Here is a 27,717-nt window from a genome sequence, read left to right as displayed (position 1 = left end):
ACTCATCTGTTGATTGGAAAAATTTACAAGGGGGCCGATAGACCCACAAAGATCTAGTTAAGCAATCATAAAAAGGTCTCAGAAAATTATGCAGTTTCTAATAAAGGGAAAGCTATGCCAAAAATGGTATATTCTAACACTCAGAGGTGGTATAATGGAGGAACTTGAAAGAGAGCCTACCACCACCAATTTTCTTAAACAAAAAAGATGAGCATCACTCAATGTCATGTACCGCAAAGCCATCAATAAAGCCTTGTGACAAAAGTTGATATCAGGAAAGACTCACCTTACAATTTGTCATCATTAACAGCTATCCTATACAAGGTGGGGCTATATAGAAAAGCCATCTGGCCGCATCTAGACAAGGATTTTATAAAGCTCATCGATTCACAACTAAACCATGCCGGGATGCCCCTTACTGTTTTCCTGTCATAGAGTCCCTCCTTCGGATAATTGTTGTTCACACACATATAGTGAGGTGTTCCTATTGGTAACCAAGACTTTCTAATCTACACAAGGAGACCAGGAAAGCATCACACTAATTGTGCGAGTCCAATCGATGCTAAAGCATGCCCCGTATTATTTTCCTGTCAGTGTCCCTCTGGGATAATCGTTTTGTAAGCACACCTTTAGTTAGGTAATCCTATTGATAACACGGAAAGCATGATATAGACTGGGATTAAATGATGTCGGAATATGATTAATCACCACTTCCTTGGAAAATGAGTGGGTCACCCCCCAAAAATAAATAATCCATTTTGGAAGATTGCGGTCACCTATCTGGCAAGCATGCAATTTTAACTTTGCATACTACGAACTTATGTTATAAATAGAAGGTCAAACATGGATTTATATAAGCTTCCTCTTCTCCACAGCCAAACCAGGGAATTATAAGGCAGTTATCAGGCAAGCCAATTCTTCTTGTCTTATGTACGAAGCCTTTTAATGAAAAATTTTGAAATCTCTTCACCACCGGTGTTTCCTCAAATATTCAAGGAATTGTCACAAATGATGATTGTACCAATATTGTATACTATCAACAAGAAGTTACGACGATCAGCATTTCGACAAAACATAATGATGTTGTGATCATGGTTCAGGTGTGTGTGGGCTCAGTTGTAAGTCCACTTCACGCCACAGTTGCTTTTCTGGGAAATAAGCCCCCAAGCCTGATTCAGATCTCTGGCCGGGGGATTGTCTATGTTGATCAGCAGCAAATACCCGTGTAGACCAGCGAAATGCAGGAAGAAAACTCCAATAAAGAGTGACAATGATTACAGGTGCTGCCACGATCCAGCCAAGCACCTGTGACAAGACAATGTTAGTGGATCATTACATATGAAGAACATGACCTGCGATACCATGTCTACTCACCACATGGAGAACTCCATACAGCATATCTCGAGTTGCATAGCCTGTGACAATCTTCTTGAATGCATCTGAAGATATCTGAAAATGTTCTTCACTATTGATGATCCACTCTCCAAAGCGCAAGAAAGGAACTATTAAGCTAGCAGTCCCAATGTAGCAAACAGATTGCTGTCAGGTTCCAGCAGTGGAAGAACCAATATCAGTTGAACTAATGCTCCTTAAGTTTCACCTTAGCTCTAGAGGGGTAGCGACAAAGTTCGCAAGCATCAAGGTTGGACTATGACACCGGGACCCAAGAAAAGCAGCAGCGAAACCACAGAGGAATATGGTAACCCCTGAACACAAAGGGGGAATATGGAATAAGCAGTTTGTTCTGGGAAAATAGAATGTGTCAATTTATGGATTTTGGCCTACCGCATATAGGAAACAATCCCAACGTGATGCCCAAGGCTGCTGATAAAGCAAGCTGCTTTGGCTCTGTACCCCTGAAATGCAGTTGAAGAACAAAAGATGTTACTCACTGACAGCAAGTGCTATAATGTAGTAATTGACATGAACTTAAACAGCAAAGAGGAGGAGTTTCTGGTCTCGAAAACAAAGCGCTCCCTACAACCATGAGAAGTATTTCCATCCTTTCTTCCATGGGGTTTATTAACGACCTTTGTTTACATCACCCTTGGGCTGTCAGGAACTAGCAGCGTTAATCAGGCATTCTTCCAATCGACGGCCCTCAGAAGGCATGTAACAGTGTTATTTATCTCACAGGGCCGGTCAAAGGTATGCATTTACGGTGGTTCTCACCTCCCCCCCCCTTCCCGCGCCCCCGAAGTATCAAGTATGAATAGACATGCTTGTCTGATGGGCAAACTCCCGTGTTAAATTAAGGCCTTGAAATTTCACCCATTATCTATTTGTGATAATACCTCACGCATTCCACTTTTCGCATGGAATTGTAACCGCCTCCTCTACAAGGTCTCTATTCATTAATGAAGACGCGTTCTCCAGTTTTGTAGCAGTTCATGAAGGGAATTTGCAAAGTATTCCAAAGCGTTCTAAACATAGTCATGCCCAGCTAACGAAAGAGTCCGTAACGTCGTATCACCTTGATCATAACGTCCGAACTGCTAGTAAGCTATCACCAAAAGCATGCAGAATAGAGAGTAGAGTAACGTTGCAAGCAGCTTCAGTACTTTGTCATACTTCATGGTTATACATGATTAGTCACAGCTCCTTCATACGTATCATTAATTCGTTTCGTCCGTAAACGACAATCTGCAGAGAAAGGGGGTTTTAAGGTCTGAAGAACCTCCGCACGATGACTAGAAGAGGATCTACGATCTTTGCAAGCCACCAGATCCGCAGACGGGAGATCATTCCCACCTACTGTAGCTCCTATCGTCACAACTCCAATTCAGGAACTCAAGCTGCTCTGGTAGCAAACCAAGGAAGAAAGCAACAAGTTAACTACCCAGCAATTTCGCTTTTTCCCCAATTATCTATATTGTTTGCTAATCCCGCATTAGTTACTCTTGAGAATTCTTTAACGGATATCCTTGGGATAACCGTTATCAGCTCCTGCTGGGTAGCTTCGTTTGGCGTCAACGCCCACGAGATTTATCGATCGAGGAACAACCGCATCGACACAGTTCGTTTGTTGTGAGCTGGATTTTCCTTTTGGCTATGCATTTTACAGTTGTGCCGAGATTGCACTTTGCTAAGATCTCAAACCTCGATACCGTCGCCATGAAGGCATCGTGCATGAAAGTAATGACGCAAATTATCGTCTTGCCAAAATGCCACAGCATCAATCACATGAGATAGCTTTCCCACGTATAACCGGTCTGGCATATTTGCCACATAGCCAAGCACAGCCCGGCATCTGTCCCCGACTCCAGCCATTCATTGCACACTAGGGATTTTGGATGCAAGAGGATAGAAGTGACTGCATTTAGCCTTAGCACCTCAGTGCTCGGGTGGAGAGCCAATTTTCTAGTCTCCAACGGGGCATTGCAGGCACTCAACCTTGGCGTCGATATATCCGGGGCCATAGGCGGGAACAGGTGAAGCATAAAGTTTTTCTGGCAAATATGTTGTGCTCAAGTATCCTGGGAATGGGCTCTAACTAGTCTTGTATATCGCCAAGGAGGCATAGCCCTAGCTCTGGTCCAAGCAAAGAAGTCACCAAGCACTCCAACAAAGAGCTTTCTTTCCTTTCACGCATGGCAAAGGCCAAGCCTTAGCATTTGTTTTGCGTTCTCTTATTATGGGAATTATGCAAGGGCCTTAAAAGAATGCTACGATAGAAGGGTAACCTGAGAGGGAAGGCTTTATTGCACACATCTCACGACCTTTGGCACACCTAGTAAAATTTTCACCTTGTTTCAATGAGTAGCGTGACCTGTCAGTCTATGACGGGGATAGAGACGGTTGGCATCATAGGTTTCATGGAATAAATTTTTGAATTTTATTTAGAAATGCTCGAATAAATTTTTAAATTCGATCTCCGTTAAGCCTTAGCATTGCTTTTAGTTCTCTCTCTCTCTCTGTCTCTCTCTCTCTCACAATACACACACGCACAAACACATGCATACACATCTCTCTCTCTCTCTCTCTCTCTCTCTCTCTCTCTCTCTCTCTCTCTCTCTCTCTCTCACACACATATGCACGCACGCACGCATGCACGCACACACACACACATATGCACATGCACACTACACACACGCACACATGCACACGAAGGGATCATGATTAGTTGATAGTGATCACCAGTCTCATAGATCCAAAAAGATCTCACATAGACTTTAATACAATCATATCACATCATCATCATCATCATCTCTCTCTCTCGCTCTCTCTCTCTCTCTCTCTCTCTCTCTCTCTCTCTCTCTCTCTCTCTCTCTCTCTCTCTCAGTGCTGGCTATGTAATGGTTTTATACTGATACATCAATGTGTATCATTATGTGTTTATGAACTAATCTCTCTCTCTCTCTCTCTCTCTCTCTCTCTCTCTCTCTCTCTCTCTCTCTCTCTCTCTCACTCTCTCTCTCTCTCCCCTCCCTCCCTCCCTCCCTCCCTCCTTCCCCCCCCCCCCCCCCCCCCCCCTCTCTCTCTCTCTCTCTCTCTCTCTCTCTCTCTCTCTCTCTCTCTCTCTCTCTCTCTCTCTCGTATCCTATCCAATGTCTTTTAAGCTTCCACTCAATCCTTAAAACCTCGCTTCTATATCCAATTAATCATATTTCAGTCTCCACAAACCATTTTAGTATATTCGCGTCGATATCATTTCATATTTCTATCTAGTTCTCCCGTGTACCTCATTGCCGATAAGATTTATCTAGCTCACACACTCTTCTCCCTAGCTTTCCCACCCACACTTGCTCGTTATACCCCCTCCTTTACAGCCCTCCTGTGCTATGGATCATGACCCTCCCAAGAGGCCTATGGGATGGGTGTGGTTTTTGTGTAGATGAGTAATATGATCCGTCTACAATGGGTTTGGGATCCATTTCCATCATGTCTCAAGGTTACGAGTGAAGGTTACTTTCTATTTTAAAGAATACCATTTTAGGTTTTTTTTAATAAATGCAAACATTTGAATGCTTTTCAATGAATTGCATCTTGGATTAGGGTTAGTATTGTAGCTGAGAAAACATTTTCCATAGGCGTGCATGTGCATGTGCATGTGCATGTGCGTGTGCACACGTGTGTGTGTGTGTGTGTGTGCATGCATGTGTGGTACACACATGCACGTGTGTGTGTGTGTGTGCGTGTGTGTGTGTGTGTGCACGCGCACACATGGCCCATACTCCACTTCATTCATACATAACTGGAAGAGGTTGCTCTTAAATGTTAAATGGTCTCCTCATCCTTCCTCCTCTTCTTCCACTTCGATGTTGGAAAGTCTACATTGGAGTGTTGTCTTTGATTCTCCTTTGGCTATACAACATCCGGTGAAGGCTTACAATTTGATGAACTTGGGCATACATCTTGTTGATGATGTTGTGGATGTTCAAGGTCAGATCCTCTCTTTTCCAGATGCTTGCTGATGGTACAATCTTGGGAGGCATCATAGAAAAATTTGGAAATCAATTGCTAATTTTTCATGTCCTTTCATCCCCATTCCTCCGTTGGATGGAAGACATAGACTTCAGGATTGGCAGCTTCAGCCCATTAGTCCAGGATTATCTCCTCTCTCTCTCCATCTTTTGACCTCAATCAAAGTGTACCGTCTTCTTTTACCTCCTCCATGGATTGACACTCATGCAAATGCAATTTGAAATTTGCATAAATCCCTACCATGGTGGAAAGCAAAGCTTAAAGTACTCTGGAAACTCAAACTGCCTCTTAAGCAAAGGCTTTTCTTTTGGAGATGCATGCTTGGAATTCTTCTTGTGGGCAGCAAGTTCGTTAAGAGACGCATTGCATCAGCTTCTTTCCTAGATGCTCTCATGCCCATGAGACAGTTCAACATTTGCTATGGTTCCGTCCTCGCTCTAAGATTTTGTTGGACGAAATTTCAAGTTTTTTGACTCTCAAATTTCTAGCTCACAGGTTTGGCAAGTTCTTTTGGATGTTTGGCAAATTTCCAGCCGGTCTATCTTAGTTTTCTCTCTTTCTTCATTGGGTGAGATTTTGGGCTTTGTGGATGCTTTGGCACCAACGTAATTAGGCTTATCTGGCTTCGTTGTAAATTGATTTTCATATAATATATGTGTTCATATTCTTACACAAAATGTGTGTGTGTGTGCGCGCGCATGTGTGCGTGCATGCGCATGTGTGAACATTTCAAGACAAACATAATCCATTTAAATCCTTTCAAGACAAAAAGTCACAAGACAAACTGCAAAAGAAGGTTCTTTATTCATAAATCAATTTTGCTATACAAAAGTACCACCTGATGTTGAACGAGCTGCACTCACCTACATCCCATCAAAAGAAAAGGCATGTTAGAACAAGACCATTTCATTGTGGGACTACAGGCTTCGTAGCACAAATCCACTTATTATCGATGTCACAATACCATATGCTATTGATAGCAAATTTTAACCTAAGACGGTAGTGCATCGTGTTGCACCTCAACATTTGACTCATAGGTATCTAAATGCTCCATTTAAGTAGAGCATGTATGAACATTCTCTTTGGAAAGAACTACAAATAACACCCTCCCATAAGTGGGTAAAAGTCAATCCAAGTTTTAAGATCATTGTGGATATGGTAAATAAGCAAACCTCTATCCAAGCCATAGAGGGTTCATGCTATACTTGCATCATGGTGAATCATTTGCCAAATAAACTTGTAACCTGCAATCCCCTTAAAAAAGAAATAATAAATTATAAATCCCACGCAATAAGCACTATGTTATTCATATACCACGCACTATTTATCATAGGCCATTTACTAGGTATTGTACATAGTTTTAAGGTACTACAAAACAAATGTTGATACTATATATTGTATATAGTATTTGAATCAAACACACTATTCATAAATTTTGGACTTGTGTAAAGTCCAATTTCAAAACTGGACTAAAGAAAAGTCCAAAAATCACGAATACACTCCTACTACAGTTTTTAAAGCTAACTTTAAAAACCAAAGTTTAGTGAAAATACCACCTACTTGCTATTACTACACTCCCAATGCAATTTTTAAAGATTAACCATATATTTCTATATTTCAAATTATGCTAAATTCAGAAAACTTTTCATGAACATTCTACTTTCTATGCACCAAAATTTCTAGAACATGTCATCAATATGTGTAACTGTATAGGAACATTTTAAAGCATCAGTAATTGTGGTAGCAATTCTCTTAGAAAGGTGGTATACACCTTCTTGGTGTAGAAATACACCCTTAATGGAAGGCCAATTCTCTTGGAAAGGTGGTGTATATATAAACCTTTCTATAGAAATTCTCTTAGTAGCAATACACCTTCTTGGTAGCAATTCTCTTAGAAAGGTGGTATACACCTTCTTGGTGTAGAAATACACCCTTAATGGAAGGCCAATTCTCTTGGAAAGGTGGTGTATATATAAACCTTTCTATAGAAATACACCCTTGAGTACAAAGTCAAATTAATAACTTATAAGAAAGGGATATAGCATTAATGAGAGTAAAGACATCAAGACAAATGAAAAACAATGTACTTCATTACAATGGAACCAAAATATATTGTTTTATTCCAAATTTTCTTTACATCGAAGATCAAAGCAAGGGCCCTTTCTACAAGGTCCTGACTAATACAAAATACATTATTTTATTCCAAAATTCCTTTTACATAGAATATTTAAAGCTCTTGCTCTTGAGTACCAAGAACAGGCCCTTGACTACTAGACGTTTGATGGAAGACCTTCCGATGGGATTAATGTGCGTCGTACGGAGTTTTTGATGCTGTGTGTCCAGCCACGAGTGCAGATGATCAATTGGCACCGATTCACTATTACTGGTTAGGCGTGGAGAAAGTGCAAATCACACCATCATTCCATTCCTACACAGAAGGCTCACAATCGACACGTGGCACACAGGCAAGCAGGTGTGTTGATGTGGCATCCAATGTAGTAGCCAAGCTGACATGGCAGACAATTGCAAGTTGCTAATGTGGCATGCAGGCCTGAGAGGTGTTGATGTGGCAATACACGTGGCAGCTAGCTCAGATGTTGATGTGCAAAGGGAGCAGAGCAAGAGGGAGGGGAGAGTAGAGGGGAGAGGGAAGGGGAAGGTGGGAGGGAGGAGATGTCTGAGGGAGGAGGAGAGGAGGGAGGAGAAGGAATACTGGAGAGGAGAGGAGGCCTCCGTCAATGATGGAGGAGGAGGACTTGAAAAAAGGAGGGAGAATGAGAGAATGAGGAGGGAGGTTGAGATTTTATGGGGAAGTGGGTTATAATTAGGTTTAGGGCAGCTTTTTAGGCTTTTTAGTTTAAGTATAAGTATAAGACACTCTTTCATTTAGGAGCTCATCCTTCATTTTTCTTGGTTCTCTCTCCATGTCAACCTTTTGCATGAATCAACAAAATTTTCAAAATCATGCAACAAGTAAAGAACTTTCCAACCTATTCCAACCTATTGCATATGCAACATCTTCCACATATAATTTTTTTAACTTTTTGTATCTCTTCCAACCTATTGCGTGAGCAACACATTCAAAAAGCTTCTTTGTTTTTAGTTTTTTAAACTTTTCAAGATTTATAAAAAACTCTCCTAACTTAAAAACATTCTCTTAACCTATTGCATATGCAACAACTCTAGTTTTTGGGGCTTTTTCAAATTCCAACCTAACTTTTAAAAAATCTCTTAACATTGGCTATCTGAATAATAACTTCAAAAAACTTACTGTGCTTTTTGCTTTTTAAAAGATTTCTAAAAAAACTCTCCTAAGCTATTGCATACGCAACAACTCCAATCCTTTGCGCTTTTTTAAAATTTACAATATTTTTGAAAAAGTCCCCTAACCTATTGCATACGCAACAACATAGAGAAGCTTTTTTTGTTTGGATTAATCTCTTTATCAATAATACTATTTATCTATAATCTAATATAAAAATATATTCAAAATTATACAAAAATATATCAAAACATTGTATAGCCTATACAACTATATAAATGTGATATATTTATTAAAAAATAATTTTTAAAACTTATTACTATTATTTATATAAAATAAAAAATTAAATATATAAGTAATAATAATGTAAAAAATAATTAACATATACATTAGAGCTATATTAAACTAACGAATTTATAATTTATGTTATTGATATAAATTAAGAACTAGAGTCCAATATATTTTTATTTAAAAATTTTAACATATGTAAAAATTAATTTACGAATAAAAGAATATTCCTTCAAGTAATTGAAGAATACAAGTATATCATAAACTAAGGGGTATGTACAAAATCAATAACTACTTCAGAAATTAGTGAATGAATTTATAAGCTACGTGTGAAAAGAAATGCATCCTTGAACTTTTAGCTATTCTACTTAAATTCTCTGACGGATATGATACTTTATAGAGGCCTTAGGTTTTCTTAGTTTAAGGCTTTATGTAGAGTTTCATACCCATCGGATATCATTTGAGTTGTTTGGAATCCCTTTGGAATGCATATTTCCATGGTTTGTACCATGCATTATGCATGTGTTGGAAAACATTGCACACTCAGTTTGCTTTTAGACTATGTGCCCATCTTCAATGGATATGATACTTTCCATAAGCTTTAAAATATGTTAGTATAGGACCTCTATAAATTATCATACCCAAATGATATTGTGACACAAAAAATTGATATTTTTTATTTGGCATTGGTATTTTATTCTTCTATGTTTGATAAGAGTTTGAGTATCAAATGATAGCCTAGCAGCTCTCACTTATTTCTATTTTCTAAGATATTGTATGGGATTGAGAGGATGAGTGGAATGGATCATTGTAAATACCATATGTATGAATTATAAATACCTTGGTATGGGGTGAGAGTTATTTGTGTATGGGATATTACGGGGTTTTTAGAAAATTGGAAGAGGGAGCCATATAAAGAGGTGGGCTCATGTCTATGGGTTCCAATAATATAAGAGAGGCCACATGCCAAACGTGTGGAAGGCATGTGGAGGAGTGTGGAGTCAAGAGGAATCCTTCTAGAATTCCCATGTGAAATAAGGAGGATGTGGACATGTATATGGAAAAGAGAGGATCCCTATGGGCTCCATGTGGGGAGACTCTTGACTTTCTCAATAGTTTAAGAGTCTTGAGCATCTTTTGATTGGACACATGGCAAGAGTAGCCAAAAAGGACATGGATGGTGACATACAGGCTTATGTGATTGATAGGAAAAGGAATCTACAGGTAGCAATTGTAAATGGGTGAAGGAGGGTGATAAAATCTCTATAAAACGAGCCCTCCTCTCCCTTGTTCATCATCTCTCCCACCATTAGGCCTCATGTTGCTGTAGCTCTAGTCTCCTCAAGCCTCTTCCATTAGCCTTCTCTCCCTCTTGTAGATATTCTCTTATGTAGACTCGAGTCCATCTCTCTCTAGTTTATTCTCTCTCTATGAGTAGTCTTGGAGCTTCCGCTCTCTCTTGTATGTATGAAACCTTTCCTCCTCGCTTGTCTTTCTAGTATATTGAGTGTATTTGAGTGGAGTCTTACTCTCATGGCAATGAAAGTCACTTCTTATCATTTTCCTATGTTCTTTTCTCTCTCTATTCAAGTCTCTAGAGTAGTTCTTGTTCGGCCGCTCACTGTGCACACATGGTCCATCTGTTTTCTGAGCCACCATGCAAGCTTCTTTCTCTCTTTTAGGCAAATTCTAGGGGTATTGGATCGTTGTTCTGATATCATTTTTTTTGTGGAAGTTATAGACCTCTATGTTTTCTAGCAGTTTATAGAATGATTTGAGCCATTTTTAGAGGCTTCTGTGAAGGAGGTGCCATGTTTTCCCGGAATTTACTCATCTAGCCAAATCAGCCCCTTCAAGCCCCTAGATATATATCATGTTGAGTTGAAAGATCTTCTTCCAACAACGCATCGCTCTTCTCTTTGGCGCCAACCAGCTTGGTGAGATAATGGCCTCTATGGATCCTTTTCTTCTCCCAATGCTAGACTACAACATCACTTGGGATGTTACCATATTCATTCTCCTCTAAGGGAAGCAAGGAGAAAGATATGTTGTCGTTTTATTTGCATTAAAAATTTTTCTTCATCTCTCTTTGCAAGTGATAAGGGTCCCTATTATTAAGATTGGGAAGAGTAGGAAGGTAAGAGGTGCGTGAAGTTTCATTACCCCCAACTTCATGTCACATCTTTTGGTGGGGACGCCGAGTACATTTGGTATTGGATTCATCCCACCTTACTAAACGGTCTTGGGTGTACTAAACAAACTTGTAAAAATCAAATGGCTACATAGTGCCATAGCCTTTTGATTAAGCTCCTTCAAATGAGGACTTCTTGTCTTGTAATGCCCTTGCATTTGCTATATAATAAGCTGAGAATCTCCTCTTACTTCCAATTCTTTAACTTGACTTTGAAAACAACCCTCCAAACTAAGGATCAAAGCATTATACTCAGCTGCATTGTTAGTTGTGATACTTGGAAGCTCTTGTCCTCTTGCCCATACTTCTTGACCTTCAGAATTCATCAAGACCATCCCCCCAACTCCTTGTTGGCATGAAGGACTAAAAGCCCCATCAAAATACAAAACAAAAGCTGTTGGTGGTATATCCCTTTCATCTTTAATGTTCTCCTTACATTTCTTTTCTTTTCCTAGATCCTCCCGTCCTGTGAGCAAATCTGCCAGTGGACCTAGTTGTATTTTTAGTGTTGACAAAAGAGAAAGAGAACTCTTGAAGCTCTAATAACCATTTTGCAAATCTCCCCCCAGGAGTAGGCTTGTGAACTAGATATGTTGATACAGAGAGGTGAGGAAGAAAAATGGTCGAGGTAATAAATAGGAGCAAAACTTTTTGACTAAAAACACCAAAGAGAGAGCTTGTTACTCCATTTCTTCATACCTTGTTTCCACCTCTGTAAGCTATTGGCTGGCATAACAGATGGGTTGCATTCTACTTGCCTCTCCTTTTGTAGCAATACAACACCAACTGAATGCAAAGATACACTTGGATTTACATAAAAGTCTTGAGACCAATCAGGGGGCTTCAATATTGGGCCCTTACTCATGGCCTCCTTAAGTTGCTGAAAAGACTCCTATTGCTCCACACCCCATTGAAAAGAAACTCCTTTTCTTGTGAACAAGTTCATGGGATGCACTATCTCTATAAAATCATCACAGAAGCATTGATAATACCTGATTTTTCCTAGAATTCTATGAACACCAGTGACACTCTCAGGACTTGGCAATGCAATGATTGCTTGAACCTTGTCAGGATCCATTTGCAAGCCTTCTTCAGACACAATATGCCCCAACAAGACTACTTTTGTTTGAGCCAAATGACACTTGCTAGGATTTAGACACCCTTTTGCTTCATCAATCCTAGCTAAGGCCATCTTTAACTTCTCCCTATGATCTATGCACTGAGAATAAATGCAAAAATCATCCAAAAACACCCTTATGAACTTTCCCAAGTAAGGCTCAAGCACTTGACTCATGAACCTTTGAAATGTAGCTAGTAAATTGGTCAACCCAAAAGGCATCACTTTGTAAGAAAAAACTCCCCAAGGTGTGACAAATGATGTTTTCTTTTCATCTTCCTCCCGAATACAAATTTGAAAGTACCCAGAATACCCATCACATACAGAATACATCTCATGCCCTACTACTTGGTCTAGTATTTCATCTTGGAATGGCAAAGGAAAATGATCCCTCTTAGTGCATGCATTCAAAGGACAAAAGTCCACACAAACCCGCCACTTATTTTCTTTCTTTGGTGTGACAACTACAGGAGATATCCATTCTGAATCATCAACAAGAAAGATGAATCCCGCCTCAAGTAGTTGTGTTACCTCTTTCTTTAGTGCCTTAGCTTGGATCACTTCCAATTGCCTTAATCGTTGCACAACTAGCTTGCTTTCTAGCTTCAAGTCAATCTGTGCTCCACAAGAGAGACTGGTCGAATAGCTTGTTGCAAAGAGATATGGAAAATCATCTAACATATCCAAGTACTAGAGCTTCTGACTACCTGATTGAGAATCACCAAGAAGCTCTTCATTGTATTGGCGGCGTTTAGTGTGCTCCACATCGTCCACATGAAGTGTCTCTATAGGATCTTCTTGCACCACCACCTTGTTCCCTCGTGACTCATCCCGATCAGCACTAAGACAAAGACCAAAGGCCACTCCTTCCACGTCACCCTCTAAGCTGGACTCCTCAGAGCTACGCCCTGTCTCTTCTTCTTCATCGGTTAAGTCAGAGCTCGAACTCTCTAATGTTGAAGACTCCTCCTTGACAACTTCCTTTTTGCGGCTTCTAATGTTGTAGCGCACTTTCTTATCATTTCCTTGCAAAATCAATTCTCCAATATCCCACTTTTGAACAGCCTTCACCTTGCGTAGCCAAGGCCTTCCCAAAATCAATGGATAGGCACATGCATTTGGCTTGGTAGGGATCACCTGAAAAGTAGTCGGCACAGAAATTCCACACACATCCACTTCTAGATTCTTCACAACTCCCAAGGTCTTTACCCTAGCGTTGTCAACCAATTTGATGTGATAAGGAGAGGTAGTACTAGAGTATTTTAAATTAGCATCTATCATGGTCTTCTCACTCGACATTAATCAATGCACCTCCATCAATGTAAACATTAGAAATCACTTGACCATCAATGATCTTACATCAACCACAGGTAGATCATCACGAACCTCTATATCTACCTTCTGAACAATAGGAATGGTACTTTTCTTCTTTTTCTTCTTTGACACTCTTCTGCTTGCTAGCTTTCCCCATTCCTTTTGTAGTTTCGGAGATAAAGCAAGTAATTAACCAAAGGTGATATGAGCTTCCTTTTCTTTGAGGTCAAACAACAAGTCATAGCTTCCAATGCCTTGTCCTAAAGGAAAGTCTGACTAGCTAATTCTCCTTCTAGATGCCCTCTTTTTCTTAATACGGTGTTCCTCTTCTTTATGTTCCTCATCTACTTCTTCCTTGCTTTCTTCTTCTTCTTTTGCTTTACCACGCCCCCATTTAGCCATCATTACCTCTCTTTCCTCATCCCTTGAAGAAGCTTCTAATAAGGATACTTGTTTTTCTTCTTTCTTTCTCAATCTAGAACACTCGAGGCGATAGTGACCTTTTTCATTACATTCATAGCAAGTGACCCCACTCTTATCTCAAGGCCTATCTTCACTCTTTGGTGCTCTAGGTTGTCGTGCATTAACCAAATGCAATTTCAAATCAGCAAACTCTGCCATCAGTTGGGAGATATTATGATCTCACTCAGAGGACTTTGGTACCTGAGGAGTGCCCATTACCTCCACCTTAGAAGTTGAAGCTGTTGAAGACACAAAAGAGGATTCGATCTTTAGAGAAGCTTCTTTCTTGGTTGCAATGTGAAGTGCCTCCACGTATGTTGTTGGATCTTTACTCAATACGTTTGAGCAAAGACGAGGCTCCAAAGCCATAATAAATTTGCTCATCTTTAAGTGCTCCATCCCTACGAGACTTTGAGGGGTCGACGATGCAGGTGCCATAGCTCGCAAAGCTGCCCTTTCATACTTTGTCCATAAAGTTTCGTATCGGATTGACAACACAGAGACCATCTCACCCTCTCCTTGATAGAACCGGTCCAACTGCAACATCAAAGCATTTGGTGACTCCACTGCCCCAAATCTCTACTTCATTGCAGCCACCACTTGGTCCTAGTCCTCCTTGGTAGAGTTTGTCAGCAAGGCCTCATGCTAACTCAAGGCTACACCTTCAAGAAAATCAGGCAAAATCTCTACCCGATCCTTCATGGACCATCCAGAAAGCCAGCATCCTCGAACAAAATCCTGAAAATAAGACTCTGGGTCTTCGCCTTGGGTCCCTCGAAACACTGAAATCTTCACCATGATGAAACACAAAAAGGAAACACCAAGATTCAAGTAATATCCCAAACAAGATCCAAACAAGATCCCAAAGAGCCTTAGTATACCAAGACCAACTTATTATGCACAACCACTTGTTGAAAACCCTCCACAATGTGATCCTCAACAAAATCTTCAAAAATAAGTGACCAACCAGCACCATGAAAACATTATGTATACATGCATTCAAGAATCACTCTTCTCACAATTGGAAGTGCACATAACAACTTCAAGATATTGTACTCTTCATCATTTGCATAGCAAAAGAAGTTGAAAGCATTGAGAATCACCACTCCACTGTTATAGTCAAAAACTACCCAAAGACAACTCTTCTTCACACCAAGCTGCCAGTGCATGAAACAATCCCCAATCTATCATTGTCCCTTCTGACGGCATTGCCGATTCACCAACATATTCAAGAGTGCAAACATAAAGGATATGATCATGATGACTGTGCGAATAGCTTGAGCATCAGCTTCACAATCTTCTAGTTCTCTTAAACGGGCTACAATCTCTTCTAACGGAGTTCCTCTAGGCATCTTCTTTATCACATCAGAAAACACATGCCTATACTAGGCATCAAATGCTACAAAGCATATGATAAAGCTAACTATTATATGTAAAAGAAAATTAATGATGTATTTACTTGCTCTCCAAGTCACGTTGGAATGCATAGTCTGTGGAATCACCATATTACAATTGGGATATCTGCATACACCACCAATAGAGCATGCAGTTGCAAAGCAAATGGCATGGTACTTGTGTTTGCATGGTAGCATTACCAGCATCAAAGTCTCCTCTACATTGAATGCCTTTTTGCAGCCAACATAGTTTCTTGAATGAATTAGGTTGTCTGCACGACTAGTAACCACAGAAGGAGCAGATGGGAAAAGGCAAGCTTGGCAGCCTACTTGCACTTGGTGGACCATCTCCAAAAGTAATGCATGTTGCCCTTCCAACTCCTTCATGAGGTGAGACTGAAGCTCCACATCATCCTCAAACTCCCATCCATCAAATAATTCTCAAGCCCACACAGCATTTGATTATAGAGATGAAGATTCCAGGGAAATGGATTCGAGGTTTGAAACTAGAAAATGCAAGACACTATTTACAAAAAGAAAGTATGTGAGTGTGAAGAGGCGAAGAATCATGGCATTAATTCCAGAACCAAAGAGACATGTAATGTTATCTGAGGAGAATATGGAAAGGATGCTTAAGCGAGTTTGTTGCAAGAGACTTTGCATTAGAAAAGTTGGGAAAGATGATTGTGCAGCCATACGCCTTAGTATTTAGAGTAAGACAGTGCCTAATAGACATAACTATCTTCTTCAAGAGTTTTCATGCTTTCTTCATCAAAGCACTGATTAAGATTTGGGCACAAGACACTGTAAACCTAGATTGAAACCCATGGTTAATGGGAGACCCATTTGCAATCGAGGATATCAACGGTTAACTGGACTATCACATGGCACATACTGGGTAGAGGTGAAAGAAAAAGTGGTTCATACAATTCATGGAAATACCGACAAGCTTAAATGCCATGGAAGCACTATAAATGCAACCGCAACATTAAAGCAAGTTCTTGAAGACCATGCATTACCACAGCCCTAGGTTGAAATAAATTAGGTCTACCTATATGTGCAAAAATGTACATATGCCAATAAGTGTGTGTGTAACAATCTAGTGCAAACTATATGTGCAAAAACGTGCATATGCCAGTGAGTGCTCATGATATAATTTAAAGCTAATTATGGAAGACTTGGGGCTCCCAAATCTTCATTATTGTCAGGGATGGCTTGCATGTTGATGTAGTAGTGCTTCAATCAGCTCCCATTTATTGTTGTGGTGAATTGAACTCCAGCAGCACAACACTAATGGGATTCATCTTTTTTACTTGATAAGGTCCTTAAACTAGGTATTTCTTCATCATTGAGTTGAGAACTGGCAAAGAAGAATGGGTATTCTTTCTTATGGTCACCAGGTTGGAAAAGCACACTCCCGATGGCATACTTGGAGCCATTAGTATGAAAATGAAAATCAATAACCCAATTGGGAGATATAAGGATGGTGTTGTGATTAGGCACTAGTTTAGAAGCTCAAAGGCTTGGTCGCACTCTTCTATCCGTAATAATTCGATTGACAATTTGTAAAGTGGTCTGGCTATCATGGTATACTACAAGATAAATCTTCTATAGTGGCCGGCATGTCCCATAAATCTTCTATAGTAGCTAGCATGTCCCATAAATCTTCTATAGTGGTCGGATTGAGATTAATGCTATGATTCAATTAATGGAATAGGGAACACATGGGAAAACACACGAGCACAACAAAGAAAATCAAAGGGCAGATGAGTTCAAGCCATTGTAGAACAAGACCGGGGGGTGGTTCTTTGGTAGACACTGGATGGCTAGAACTGAAAGATGTTCAGCAATATGTGGAAGAAGGCATGTTTCCTTGAGGGTTAACTCCACAACAAAAGTAGAGATTGGTAAGGAAGGCTTGTCCCTATACTATTATCGATGACATTCTTTATAAATTGGAAAAAGATAAGGTGCTCCGTCAGGTGGTCCATCCCATGGAGACTAGGAGAATCCTAGAAATGTGTCATGAATGCTCTGGTCATTTTGCTTCAACAAGCACAGCTAGGAGAATTCTTAATGCAAGTTACTTTTGGCCACGTCTCCATAAGGATGTATATGAATGGTGTCAAAGTTGTAAAGTATGCCAAAAGTTTGGAAGGCGACAGTTGATTCCTGGGCCCTTGAAGCCTATTCTAGCATATGGACCATTTGAGAGGTGGGGGTTGGACTTTGTAGGACCACTCCCTCGCTCATCTCAAGGCAAGCATTATTTATTGGTGGCCACAGATTATGCGACTCGGTGGGCAGAGGCCAAGGCCACAGTCAATAGCAAGGCAAGCACAGTTGCAAAATTTCTCTTTGATCAAATTTGTTCGCGCTTTGGTTGTCCTTTGGAAATTCTCACTGATGGAGGAACCTCTTTTAGAAATGAACTGTGGTGCATAAGGTAAAGATAAATCATAGCATGTCCATGCTATACTATCCCCAATGTCATGGCTTGGCTGAGAAAACAAATGGATTGTTGTGCAATTCAATGGGAAAGCTTGTAGACACCAAGAAAAGGCATTGGGATAGGCACTTGGCAGAAGTCTTATGAGCTTACAGAACCACACACAAGCTAGCTATTGAGTTTACACCATTCCAACTAGTGTATGGAATAGAAGCCATTTTGCCCATTGAATTGGAGATACATAGTCTTCGCACTGCTATTGCAAGAATACAAGGACAGGAGGATGCCTATGCTCAATGCTTGGTATAGCTAGAAGCCTTGGATGAATGCAAATTACAGGCCTTACAAAACTTGCAAGCTTCTCCAAAAAGGTGCAAGGCCTGTTTTGACACTATATTATGCAAGAAGAAAGATATTGCAGAAGGAGATTTGGTCATGAGATTTGATAGCCATCTAGACAAGCGGCTAGACAAAAAGTTTATTGGCCGATGGGAGGAACCATATCGAGTCAAAAAGAAGTTCGTGAATGGAACCTATCAGCTTGAGGATGTTGATGGCATGGTGATACCCGGATGCACCAATGAGTATCGCCTTAAGTTCTTCTATGCTCGACCACCTTGAGGGCTAGCAGACCCTCTCCATCACTAGAGAGGATCTGCTGGGGGGGAAAGATGTGACACCAAAAATTGATCTTTTTTATTTGGCATTGATATTGTTTTCTTCTATGTTTGATAAGAGTTTGAGTATCAAGTGATAGCCTAGCGGCTCTCACTTATTTCTATTTTCTAAGATATTGTATGGGATTGAGAGGATGAGTGGAATGGATCATTGTCAAAACCATACGTATGAATTATAAATACCTTGGTATGGGGTGAGAGTTATTTGTGTATGGGATATCATGGGGTTTTTAGAAAATAGGAAGAGTGAGTCATATAAAGAGGTGGGCTCATGTCCATGTGTTCCAATAATATAAGAGAGGCCACATGCCAAGCGTGTGGAAGGCATGTGGAGGCGTGTGAAGTCAAGAGGAATCCTTCTAGAATTCCCATGTGGAATAAGGAGGATGTGGACATATGGAAAAGAGGGGGTCCCTATGGGCTCCATGTGGGGAGACTCTTAACGTTCTCAATATTTTAAGAGTCTTGAGCATCTTTTGATGGGACACATGGCAAGAGTAGCCAAAAAGGACATGCATGGTAACATATGGGCTTAGGTGATTGATGGGCAAAGGAATCTATAGGCAGCAATTGTAAATGGGTGAAGGAGGGTGACAAAATCTCTATAAAAGGAGCCCTCCTCTCCCTTGTTCATCATCTCTCCCACCATTAGGCCTCATGTTGATGTAGCTCTAGTCTCCTCAAGCCTCTTCCATGAGCCTTCTCTCCCTCTTGTAGATATTATCTTATGTAGAGTTGAGTCCATCTCTCTATGAGTAGTCTTGGAGCTTCCGCTCTCTCTTGTATGTATGAAACCTTTCCTCCTCGCTTGTCTTTCTAGTATATTAAGTGTATTTGAGTGGAGTCTTAATCTCATGGCAATGAAAGTAACTTCTTATCATTTTCCTTGAGTCTCCATTCCTTCTCTACCTCTGAATCATCATTCCTTGAGCCCTCTCCGCCAAACATCCAACTTAGTGGGGGGTCATTGTTTTCTTAAGTGAGGTTAGTGATTTTTTTGTATATAGGTATCTTGCATGAACCATAACTTATGCATTGCTCAACCGAATTTGGCAAACTTTGTCTTCAAGTTGTAGTACAAATTCCAAACTTGAACATGAGACCAAAAAATTATGGAATAATGATCTGTAACAAGACCAATAAAGCATTACAAGTGCTATTTTACATGTGAAGCATGTATAGGAAGTGGCAATTTATTCAAAAACATCAAATTTTTATTATGTAGATACATGGAACGAAGTAATCATTCAAAAGTACACTATGTGAGCTTCTCCTCAACCCAAGGACACACCTAAATGAGAAATGAGGTATGGGGGACTATTTGCATGGCTATCTTAAAACATTGATAGTTATTGATATTGGCATCTAGGTTCAACCTAGAATGGAAGAAGTTAAAAATGTGCAATTTGTTTCTCATGCACTTACTTGTTATATGGCTCATAAGCATGCCAAAGGTCATTGCATTTCATAATACATAGCATCAAACACAATAGCACACCCTTTGGCCTATTTGTGTTTTGAAGCATTTTAGTCCACATTTCACTTGTTTGGGATATCCAATTCTGCTAATGCATATCACCAAAGGTGGAAACCCGGTGGCTGAAAATTTTTCTATTGCTATAAATTTTAAATTTTCACACCTCCCACCCATCGAATCTTGGAATATTAAGTACCTGCCCCTGCCTTGCAACCTGCATGCACCTCAACATGACCTTGCGTAGACTTTGGTTTGCCATTGTTGTCTTTCAGGTAAGTTGTCTTTTTTTCTTTACTTGCCTCACAAGCTAGCTTCTCTCTATTGTAGAGAGTCTATTCTGGCAATTCACTAACCACCATCACCATGGTGTCAATCGAAACATGCAGCTCACCATGGCTTGCAACAGAACTAGACAGAGGTTGCAAGATAGGAAACATGCAACTCGCCATGGCTTGCAAGAGAACTAGATAGAGGTTGCAAGATAGGAGAGTTGAAAATCTTGGTCAAGGCACAAGAAACAAATTTCGGGTCGAGGAAAGTAATGGCACGGTATCGAAACAACAACCAAAGACACTTTTACAATGTTTGTGAAGGGATAAACAATGAGCTGTGGTGTCACGATTGGCGGGAGGATTTGAGGCAGCAACATCAAGCCATTCAGGGAAAATTTGGACCTCCAAACTCCTCTCAACCTCCTCTCCTCTCCATCGCTTTCTCCCCACTCCTAGGTGGGCTGAACTGCATGGCCTAGCCTGTGAGATTAGACCTTATCTTAGAGTTCTTTATGAGTTGATCTCACTTAGTTTGATCTCTAGGAAGCTTCTCTCTAGTCATCATTTTGCTCCAAGTCAAAGTTTCTGCTACTATAGACTAGTTTCTACATAGTTAAAGAATCAACCATAACTTTTCAAGGTTAACTCACATCACTTCAAGTAAAAATATGGCTTATTATTTAGACGAGTAACCTGACCCATCTATGACAGGCTAGAGACCCACTCCGTTGGGTCTCAAGATTGTGATCATAGATTGCATTTAATAAAATTTAAGGTTTCATTTATAAATCTAAAACTTTGAGGAATTTTAAGATAATTTGCGAAAAAGATATATGTACATACCAACACGCACACACACACACACAAATAATTAAGAATTTTCTCAAGTGTTTCATTAAACCAAACTTCTAAAAACACACACACACACAAAACACTATATATTAAAATATTAATAAATATCTATCTATGATGGGTTAGAGACTCAGTCCAATGGGTCTCAAGGTTTGGATCCTAGGGTGCCTTTAATTTCAAGGGAAAAAAGTACAGCTTTTATTTAAAAATATCAATATATGAATGCTTTTAAATGAAATTTCAAACTGGATATTTAGAACAGATTGTGGCAAGCAACGATTGCATGAAAATTCATGATAGTTGCGTAAGTTAGAGACGTAGTCATGAACCTTCCATTCCATGTGAGTTAGGAGGTCTGAAAGATCACATGTAACGATGAGGGGACAACGGAAAATGTTTGAGCTGCATTTTGTGAAGGTTGCACGTAGTCTATTGAGCCATTTCGTGACAGTTAGACAATAAAGCAAAACTCTTGGGTATTCGGACATGGATCCAAGAGCATATTGAACAAGGAGCAATAATTAGCATTCATGCAATGTGGAGCTCTGAACGTTAATCATACACTGTCGTCAGCTCAGCATGTATGTGAATCCATTCTAAAGTTTCGTCCATATAGGCTCAAGACATAGTTACTCCTCTATGATAAGACAAGAACTGAAGTATGTTACATATTACAGTGAGCTTGCCCATAATAGGGGTTTGTTCTTAGTCCCCATTGTGTCTCAATATCTCAACATAGGAGAGCTGGGCGGTGACTACACCACTAGCTACCAAAGTTATGTTGAAAGCTAGAAATGTAGTGCTAATGTAGCCACAGCATATGATCTCGCTAGCTCCTACTCTCATACTCCTATTATCCCAACCCTATAGTGCCTGAGCTATCGAGGTTGTGTTGCTAAGTTAGACAATCAAATAAGCTGAAAGGATTAAGCGTGTGGATGGAAGAGAAACTCACAAAAACTCAGCTAAAGACTAAGACCTTGGAGCTTGCAAAGGTAAAGATGGCCAGAAAATAAGGAAAATGGGCTATCTTTCAAGATGGCAAGGCTTTGATAAGAGACTTCAAAGCCAAGATCAAAGACCCTCAGTCTATAACTAATGTATGATTCACTTTTCTTTCTATCACAGTTTCCTTTTGTTCATCTTTATTAGTTGAACAAGTTGTATATGATGGAAGAAATATAAAACCCTCTTTCTTTTTGAAAAAAATACTAGTTTTGAGTCTTCACAAGCTTTAGCTTGCCCCTAAAGTTCATAGAGTAACAACCCTACCAACACCTCGGGAGATGCATGCCTGAGAGGTGATGCTCTCTAACCTGAGAAATGGCCTACGGAAATTGAAAGGGGTGCACAACTTAGATTAACTAGTTACAAAGAGGGCGACATGAGCTATGTTGGTGTCTCCTAAAACAAGGGAGAAACAACTTGGGTGCACAATGTTATAGATCTTTTCGCTCAAAAAAATCTTGGCTCCACAACAGCGGTTGAACATAGAGCGGAAGCAATGCATGATCATCCCGATCTAAGAAGTATGTGGGCTTCAATAGAACACAAGAAAAGGAGAGACAGTCTAAGTGCGAAAGTCATTGCTAGAGTGATGACATTTTGGCATTAAAAAATGAGAGTTTCTCTAAATAGAAATGACATCTGTAAAAAGCAGATGGGTTGCAAGGTGTTTGATGAGCACATAGTACACATGCCTGATACAAAGGTAAGTGGTTGTCTTAAACTAGGCCGGTGGTTGTTTGTGATTGAGGTTTGGGATAGTTTACTTGTTTCATTTCTAAACCAAGATTGCTTGGACTTAATGTGATTGTCCTAAACTATCCCGGTGGTTGGAACATCATGCAACCATGGGTGGTTCATCTCAAACACCAGTTATGTGATTATCATAAATCAGCGTGGTTGAACAAAAATTAACAACAATATATTTTGTAATAGAAATGTATTGTTATTGTCCTAAACTAGCCCGGTGATTGGCCTTTATGTATATGAGTTTGATTTTATACTTAAAGGGTGTAAATGAAAGTCCTTTCCATGTTTTTTTGTTAGCTTAAATGTATCTTGATGAGAACATAATAATTATATCAATGATCCAAACTCCAAGAACTTTATTTCAATTTTTCCACTCCACTTTATTAGTCATGACGAGAATATAATAATTTTATCAATCCTATTTCCCATCACTTTATTCAAAAAAATTCACATCCTTGCAAAAGCACTTACTTTCTCTCATCCTCTTCTCCTCCTCTTTTTGCTTCTTCTTTTTTCTTTTGGGGAAAATTTCACTTACTCTATTAGGCGTGATGAGAATATATTTATTTCAAAGTTTTCATTGGACACTTTATTAGTCATGCGAGGATAAATTTATTTTGAAAATTTCACTGCAGTTTATTAGTCGTGAAGAGGATATATTAATTATATCAATCCTATCCTACCCCCCCCTCTCTCCCCCTCTACTCTACCTCTGCTAGAGTTGTTCTCTCCCTCCAAGCTAAAGAAAATGGAATCAAAACACATTGAACACATCATAAGAAGATGTTTGTAATAGATTACGGACTTGAATCACATTTACAAGAGGTCCTTTAGAGGGATGTATATTATCACACTATATCCAAAGGTGAGTGTCCCTATGCAATAGCCATGGTAAGGGGAAACATGATGGATGTGGTGCTGCTATTAAGCAAGCTCTATTCAAACACCAACTAGCATGCCCTCAAGAAAAGCTCAATGATGCCCATGATGCTATAACATGGCTCACAACCAACCTCTCAATAGGGGCACAATCAACATATAGTAAACAAAGCCTTAGGAATAGTGTCATGAATAGTGTTCCATTAAGTGAAAGTGAATGAAGTGTAAAGGAGAGATAGACAATTTTGAGGCAATTAAAGGAACTTTTAATTTGCAAAGTGAGAGTGCTCTCAACGGAAGCAAGAATGAAAGAAGGAGAGAGAGAGAGAGACAGAGAGAGAGAGACAGAGAGCCACAAGTTTTGGTGGGTGCAGAACCACCCTAATCTTCTTTTTCATTCATTTATATATGTGTTTGAGTATTGTACATAACCGGGGTAAAGGCACAGTGACCTTTAACCCCCACAACCTCCTACTTAAAGGACAATGTGCCTTTAAGGGAGAACAACCAGTGAGCATACTATCCAATGCCCATCAATACACGACAATACTCAAACCGCTGACTAGGTAGACTCTTCGTCAGCATATCTGCAGGGTTATCATCTGTATGAACCTTGACAAGCTCTATGCGCTTGTCCTCAAGTACATCCCTGATGAAATGGTACCTGACCTCAATGTGTTTGGTCTTTGCATGAAAGACGGATTCTGTGCTAGCTGAATAGCACTAATGGAATCCCTATGCAATGTCGGTACACCTGTATGAATCCCCAAATCTCCCACTAGCCGATCAAGCCATATAGCCTCCTTGCAACCCTCTATGGCTGCAACATACTCAGCCTCTGTGGTAGACAAAGCAATGCACTTCTGTGCACGAGACATCCACGACACTGCGCCACCTGCAAAGTTGAACACATAACCAGAAGTGGATCTCCTACTATCCACATGCCCTGCATAGTCTGAATCTGTGTACCCAAGTACACGCATGTCTTCTTTACCAAAGCAGATGCACATCTCCTTAGTACCCTTCATGTACCTCATGATGCACTTAACTGCCTCCCAATGCCTCTTTCCTGAATTAGCCATATACCGGCTAACAACTCCCACTGCAAATGCAATGTCTGGTCTAGTAGCTATCATAGCATACATAAGACTCCCAACCGCTGATGCATAAGGAACCTTGGCCATCATGGCCCTTTCCTCATCTGATTTGGGACTATCTGTATGACTCAGTTTCACATATGGAGGCAATGGAGTACTCACTGCCTTCCCCCCCTCCATATTGAAACGCTGCAATACTTTTGTAACATACTCTTTTTGTGAAAGCCAAAGGAGTTTCCTACTCCGATCATGCGTGATGCGCATACCAAGAATATGACCTTTAAATCCCAAATCCTTCATATCAAAGGCCTCATGCAACTTGGCCTTTAATGCATCTAGCTCATAAGTATTCTTGCTAGCCAATAGCATATCATCCACATATAGTGCCAAGATTATCAGGCTATTATCCTTAGCCCTTTTAGTGTAGAGGCAGTGATCAATTTCACTCCTTCTAAAACCTTGGGACCGAATGAAAGCATCAAACTTCTGATACCATTCTCTAGGCGCTTGCTTAAGACCATAGAGACTCTTCTTCAGCTTGCAAACTAAATGCTCTTTGCCCTTTTCTTCAAAGCCTTCCGGCTGCACCATGTAAATTTCCTCATGCAAATCCCCATGCAAGAAAGCTGTCTTGACATCCATCTACATAAGCTCCATATCCTCTAATGCCACTAGTCCAAGCATGCATCTAAGTGTGGTCATCTTCACAACCGGAGAGAATATTTCATCAAAGTCCACACCCTTCTCTTGCTTGAACCCATTAGCAACCAAACGGGCCTTGTACCTAGGCACATCATCACCTGTGACCTTCATTTTGTAGACCCATTTACATGGTAATGCTTTCTTTCCATGTGGCAAAGAAACCAAGTCCCAAGTCTTATTCTTCATAAGTGAACTCATCTCTGATTGCATAGCATACTCCCACTTGCATTGATCCTCACGCATCATAGCCTCTCTATAGCAAGAAGGCTCCCCGCAATCAGTAAGCATCACATAGTCTACCCCTGGAACAAACTTATCAGGCGGTCTAGACACTCTAGATGATCTTCTCAAGGGCATTTCAGCTTGCTGTCCCACCTGCATATCAACCACATTTGGCTCATCATTTCCACCAATAGATGATCCATCATCTACCCTTGATTGTATACCTGTGGGAGTACTTGGTGGTACCATTTCTTGCACATTTGGTGCATGGACAGCTTGTTGTCTATCAACATACACAGGTGGATTCACATCCTGGAAAGTGATTCTCCTCATTTCCACATCCCTCATGGGTGCCTTATGCATCTTCTTCTCATTGAAGACCACATCATGGCTACGTATGATCTTCTTTACTTCTGGATCCCAGAGACGATAGCCCATCTCTCCACTTTTACCATAACCCAGAAAGATGCATTTCCTACACTTAGGATCTAGCTTCTTTCGAGGCTCTTTTGGCACATGTGCATATGCCTCACACCCAAATATACGCAAATGAGAGTAAGAGGGCTTCTTGCCACTCCATGCCTCTTCAAGAATACCACCATCCAAACTCTTACTAGGTGATCTATTGATCACATGCACTGCAGTCTTCATTGCCTCAGCCCAAAAACCACCAGAAAGACTTGCATTGGAAAGCATGCATTGCAACCTTTCTTGAATGGTATGGTTCATCTTTTTTGCAACTGGATTTTGCTCTCGAGTACGAGGGGATGTGAGCTCCCTCTTAATCCCACGTGTATCACAGAAATGCTGAAAGTCATGAATGAGAGAGATACTCTCCACCATTGTCAGTCCGTAGGCATTTAAGAGTTCTACCTGACTGATTCTCAACCAAGGCCAGCCATTTCTGAAATGGATGGAACACATCACTCTTCCGAGCTATAGCATAAGCCCACACTTTCCTAGTTGCATCATCAATGAATGTCACATAGTATTCAGCCCCACCTAATGACCGTGTAGGCATGGGACCACATACATCTGAATGCACCAAATCAAGCATTTCAAACTCTTTCTTTCCCCTTCTTTTATGGGCTGATTTAGTCTGCTTCCCATAGAGACAATGCTCACAAAATTCAAAATCAGAGAAACTCAAATGCGGTACATAACCCAAATGGCATAAGAGTTTCATTCCATTCTTGCTCATGTGCCCCAACCTGCAATGCCACAAAGAAGTGCTTGGTTGCTCGGTTATTGCAACAACATGATCAAATACCCCTGATACATGTAAGGGATACAAAGTCCCACACTTGGCACCCCTGGCCAAAAGCATAGAGCCCTTCTAAATTTTCCAACTCTGAAAGCCAAAAGTGGTGTGAAAACCAGCATCATCTAGCTGACCCACTGAAATAAGACTCTTGGTCAGCTTAGGCACATGTCTCACATGTTTTAAAACAAATGCAAACCCATTTGCAAAAGAAAACTTTATGTCACCTGCTCCCACTATGTCACATGCATAGTCATTTCCAAGATGCACACAACCTGTCTTTCCACTGTTATAAGTGGATAACCATTCCTATGGGGAGTAACATGGAATGAAGCACCAGAATCCAAAATCCAATCCTGGGAATATGCATCATCTGAAGTGGTAAGCAACTTTGCAGATAAACTAGACATGAAGAGAACGTCATTGTCACTATCATGTGTGACTGCATTGATCTCCTCGATCTTCACTTTTCCTTTGTCCTCCCTTGGACTCTCTTCCTTTTGATTTGCACCCCAATTTGCATTCTTTTTCTTATTTTTTTGCTCTCTTTTTAGCTTGTAGCAATCCTTTTTCATATGGCCCTTCTTGCCACAGTGGTAACACTCAATGTTTCGTGCCCTGG

At 40.3% G+C, this 27,717-nt stretch overlaps 1 pseudogene across 1 annotated transcript; it reads right to left on the bottom strand.

Annotated features, from left to right (window-relative positions):
- Nucleotides 1–945: 945 nt before the first annotated feature.
- LOC147893073 (uncharacterized) lies at nucleotides 946–2,789 on the bottom strand (annotated as a pseudogene). The gene is made up of 5 exons (XR_015542362.1): nucleotides 2,678–2,789; nucleotides 1,786–1,856; nucleotides 1,601–1,706; nucleotides 1,375–1,510; nucleotides 946–1,305 (listed from the first exon to the last, which is right to left on the bottom strand). The product of XR_015542362.1 is annotated as an uncharacterized LOC147893073 (transcript).
- Between the last annotated feature and the right edge of the window lie 24,928 nt (nucleotides 2,790–27,717).

The sequence above is a fragment of the Dipteris shenzhenensis genome, chromosome 16, assembly GCF_047967505.1.
Source record: "Dipteris shenzhenensis isolate YYH24624 ecotype China chromosome 16, Dip_SZ_1.0, whole genome shotgun sequence".
NCBI classification, from domain to species: Eukaryota; Viridiplantae; Streptophyta; class Polypodiopsida; order Gleicheniales; family Dipteridaceae; genus Dipteris; species Dipteris shenzhenensis.
This window is presented reverse-complemented; position numbering and strand designations above follow the sequence as displayed.